The following is a 4,945-nucleotide window of genomic DNA, read 5'->3' on the forward strand; positions in this document are numbered from 1 at the left end:
CAGCTATAATATTAGCCTTCACGGCTTGCAAGATGGATGGTCCTAAAAAAACAAAAACCGAAAATCAAAAAACAAATTTATTGTCTGAATGCCTTTTATTCTAAGTCATACCCAACCCTTTTTCAAGAGAAGGGGCAACTTAATAATTACTGATTTGCATAGAGCAGAACTCCAGAACTCAGCCTCCTAAAGCAATGAGTCAACTGGCCAAATTTGTAGGGTGTCCACCCACCATTTCTAAGGTGCCCGATGTGGTGCTTTGCTGCTGGTCAGCTGTGGCATCATGGGTATAGTGACTTAAAGTCAGCAAATCTGAATTTAAGTGCACCCTCTCTTAGCCCTTTGACGTTGGGCAAGTTGCCTCACCTCTTTGAGCCCCAGTGTCTTCATCCATAAATGGCTCCATACTCTTCAGAGAACTGCTGTGAAGATTATAGGATAATGTTGATGGAATTCCTTTATAATTTACAGAGTACTGCAGTGCTGGAGAATGAGATTATATTCACTGGGTTTGTGCCCTCCCCAGAAACCTGCGGAGGGTTTCTTCACCACTACAAGCATTCTGACCACTCATATTTTCAGCATTAAGACAAATTGTTGTCAACAAAATAATATAATCTCCAACATGCATACCAAAGTACCCCAAAGCTTTGCCATGGCCCTTGGGTCCCTGGCAGACTCCTAGGGAGCAGCTCACAGGTGTGGGATGTTGGATGCTTCTGCCATTGAGTTCAGATGCCCTTGGGCTGCTCTGCTGATGGAAATGCTCACCAGCCCCTCTCAGGTGGCCTCTGTTACCATTCTCTTTGACTCGACCCTCTTCCTGGACATTGAATCCATTTCCTTGATTTTTAAGCCACACCTCTAGGCTGGTGACCCTCAAATCTGTATCTGCAGCCTGCGCTTCTCTGGGTGCCAAAGACCAGTATCCCCAACTGCCTATGGGGCGGCTTCTCCTGGGAGCCCCATGGGTACTGGAAACCCAACGTATCCAAAACCAAACTCATCCTTAAGCCCCCTTCTCCAGGCTCTCTCCTCTTACAAGTCCTATCCAGATCTTTCACATCTGCCCCCTCCTCTTCCCTCTCATTGCCATCACTTTGGTTCAGGTCCTCAGCATCTCTTGCTAGGATAAGCCTCCCACCTGGACTTCCTGCCTCCTACCTCTCCTCTTTCTAAACCATGGTCCGCAACAGCTGCCAGGCAGATCTTTGAAGATGCTACTCTGGGAAATTCCCCTGCAGGCCAGTGGTTCGGACTCCGTGCTTTCACTGCCGCAGCCCAGGGTTCAATCCCTGGTCAGAGAACAAAGATCCCACAAGCCTCGTCGCAGGCCCCCCCGCTCCAAAAAAGTGACTCTGATTAAGTCAGCCTCTCCTCCTACTCATAAATCTTAAATGCTCCCTGCCCTTGAGGTTTTCTGAGACTGAATCCCTGATCACCTCTCCACTGCCACTTCCCGCCAGCCCCCCTCATGCACGAGTGTTTCCAACCAGAGCAAACAGCTTGAAGTTCATTGACTGACATGCTCTCTCTTACATTTCTGGCTTTCACATGTGTTATTTCCATTTTCTGGAAAATCCCACTAGTCCTTGCCTGCTTATCCAGCTTCTACTTGTTCTGCAAGGCTGGTCTAAAGCCTCAACTCCTCTCTGAAGCTTTTCTTGACTCCTTCAGACAAGATTGGTGATTCCTACAGCAATTTGTACATAAATCTTTTATCACCTTGCATGCTAATTGTTTACATGTGTTTTTCCCACACTAGACTGTGGTCTTTTGGGGCGAAATGTGTTTGTGATTCATCTCTGTGTGACCACTTCTTAGAACAATGCTGGAAACATGGTAGACTCTCTGAGGATGTTTGAGTCCTCTTGTTAGTGATTTAATTGTCACATCCATTCCTAAAGTAGCAGAGAGCATAACCGAAGCCAGCTTGATGAGATAGGAGGAATACATATAGAACTGTGAAGTCCAATACAGACGCCACTGGCCACAGGTAGCTATTAAGCACTTGAAACGTGACTAGCCTGAAATGAGTTATACTGTAAAATACACACAAAATTGCAAAGCCTTAGTATTAAAAAAAAAAAAGAATGTAAAGTTTTCCATTAACACCTTTGACATTGATGACCATTGAAATGATCATCTTTTGGACATATCGTGTTAAATAAAATATATTATTAAAATTAATTTCACCTCTGTCTTTTTACTTTTCTAATGTGGTTACTAGAAAATTTAAAACTACACATGCGGTTCACATTTGTGGCTTGCATTATATTTCTGTCAGACAATGATGATCTAGAGCGTTCATTCTGTGAACAAATGTTTCTCGAGTACCTGCTCCATACAGGTGTTAGTCTAGGTGATGGAAATAGAATGGTAAACAAGATAGATAAGGTTCCTGACCTCAGGGAGCTTATATCATAATGGAGAGAGGGACACAGAACAGGAAGCAGATGTGTAAACAAGATGATTTTGGACAGTATAAGTAAAGTACTGTGAAGAAAGCAAAGCAGGGTACTTGATAGAGAGGGTGGAGGAGGCACAGGAGGGCGGCCAGGTAAGGTCTTCTAGAGCAGGTGAGGTCAGAGGCAGGGAGACAGGGGAGGAGGCTGGCACATGGAAGATAGTAGAGACCTGAACTGAGACAGCAATGGTACAGATAGGGAGACAGACTTGAGAGATATTTGGGAAGTAACAGGAGGACTGTGGTAATCATAGGAGTTCGGGATTGGCCAGAACCGATGCGGACTGCCAGTTTTCTGGATCACCAGGTGAATGGTGGTGCCACCGGATGAGATAAAGCTGGAGTGGTCTTGCGGCAGACGAGGAATTCCATTTTGGCCATGTTGAGGGTGAGGTGTCCGTGGAATGCCAGGGAGCAGCGCTGAGGGGAGACATCAGTGCTAGGAATGATAAAATGGGATCTATTAGCACAGACACGGTCATTAAAACCCAGCATGGATGGGACGAAGTGAGAGAGTGGCATGGACATATATACACTACCAAATGTAAAATGGATAGCTGGTGGGAAGCAGCCGCATAGCACAGGGAGATCAGCTCGGTGCTTTGTGACCACCTAGAGGGGTGGGATACGGAGGGAGAGAGGGAGACGCAAGAGGGAGGGAGATGTGGGGATGTATGTATATGTATAGCTGATTCACTTTGTTATAAAGCAGAAACTAACACACCATTGTAAAGCAATTATACTCCAACAAAGATGTTAAAAAAAAGTTTTAAAAGGGATAAAAACAACAATAACAAAAACAACCCAGCATGGATGGGAAAGGAAAGAGAGAAGATGGCAAATGGAGAGGACACACAGGTCCAGGGAGCAGTTTTCTAAACTGGATCATACACGAGCATGTGTCTAGGTTGAGGGGAAGGACCCAGGGTGGCTAGAGGGGTTCACGGTATAAGAGAGAAGGCAAGATTGATTCGGCAAGGTTTGGCTGGTGATGGAGGGGTTGGGCTGGCCTGGGAGACTGGCTGGGAGGAGAGAAGGGGTCTCCGACGAGGTATTTGTCCTCGGGGAGGAGGAAAGAGTTTAAGGAGCTGGTAAAGGTTAGGAGTAGCTGTGGAAGAGGATGATGTCCAGGTCACAGGTAAGGACATCACTTGGGGAAGCTTTGGATGTGTCACAGTTTGGGCCAAGGCTTTATCATTATGTCCTCAGAGTTTGAGAAGCCTCCAAGAAGCGCTGGGATAGGGGATTGGGAAAGCTGGCTTTTGAAAAGTTGAGTGGCCCTGGGTCAGCTCAGAGCCTCTTTGCCACTCTTTTCTCTCACCTCTAAAACGAGCTGCTGGTGTCTTCAGCTTGTTAGCAGGTGTAAGTCACTAAGTACATGTGCTTTCCTTGGTTGCTTGAGCTGTCCTCTGAAACTCACTTCCCTTCCCTTTCCCAGCCAGTAGAGGACTCCAGGCTCTGTCCCAGGGGCTGTCTGAGGCCGCCCCGCAGCAAGGTCAAGCAGCCAGGACAGACTTGGCCCGCATTATTCTCTGTAACGAGGGGGCGTCTGTCTGTCTGACAGCAGTGTGAGGGCAGAGTCCTTGGCTTCCTTGTACTCTGTATGGCCTAGGGCAGGCTGGCTGGTGGTAAGCTGGCTTCCAGGAACGCTACCTGTAAGAGAAATGGATAGCGTTCTAGTCTCTTAAATCATCGTATTCCTCGGAGTGTCAGCTCCAAGTAAAAATGGGAATTGCAGGTGATAGCAGTGTACTGATTAGTACTGGGCAGGCACTTCATGCCTATTAACTCAGCGAATCCCACAATCACACTGACGTGGGTTATTCCCATTTGGTAGAGAAGGGAAAAGACACAGAGAGGTTAAGTACTTAACCAAGGTCGACATCTGGTGAGTGAGCAGACGGGGTTTAAACCGGAATTCGGACTCGGCGTAGGAGCACTGCTCGCTGCCGGTTGTTGGTTGCTCCGGTGGAGAGGTTCCAAGGTTTCGGGATCATTTATCCCTTCCTATCCCCGGCCCGAGGGTTCCCCACGTGGATGATCTCGCGGCCTCTTCCCGCTCTGACACCCCGGGTCTGGCTCCACCCTCTGCCTGCCCGCAGTTCGGCCCAGACACTCTTCAGAGCTTCTCTCGTCGATGACAAGCTCCCGGCTGCGCCCAGGGCCGGGGCCCCGCGCCCACCTCCCGGTCCGCCGCCTTCCCGCAGAGCGCGCGCCTCCGGGGACACCTGTCCGCGGTCAGGGGTCTGTCGCCGCTCCTCGGCGCCGCCCGGCGCTCGCGGTGGAGCCCCAGCAGCCCTGGGCGGGAGGACGGCAGGGGGCCTCCCGGGCCTGTGCACCTGCCCTGCTTACCAGGAGGCTGCGGGCGGGCGAGCCGTGGGGGCGCTGCTGAGGGCGCAGCGCGGGGGGCGCGCTGGGCGGGGCGCCTTGAAGGGCGCGGCCGAGGGGCGCGGGCGCAGCCGGAAGCTGGGGCGGGGC

General features: G+C 49.9%; 1 long non-coding RNA gene across 1 annotated transcript; it reads right to left on the reverse strand.

Moving 5' to 3' along the window:
* Positions 1 to 2,258: 2,258 nt before the first annotated feature.
* LOC309818443 lies at positions 2,259 to 4,587 on the reverse strand. The gene is made up of 3 exons (XR_014296352.1): positions 4,341 to 4,587; positions 3,789 to 4,120; positions 2,259 to 2,906 (listed from the first exon to the last, which is right to left on the reverse strand). It is a non-coding gene; the product is annotated as an uncharacterized lncRNA (long non-coding RNA).
* Between the last annotated feature and the right edge of the window lie 358 nt (positions 4,588 to 4,945).

Source organism: Grampus griseus, assembly GCF_964374135.1.
Source record: "Grampus griseus genome assembly, chromosome: 2".
Taxonomy (NCBI): Eukaryota; Metazoa; Chordata; class Mammalia; order Artiodactyla; family Delphinidae; genus Grampus; species Grampus griseus.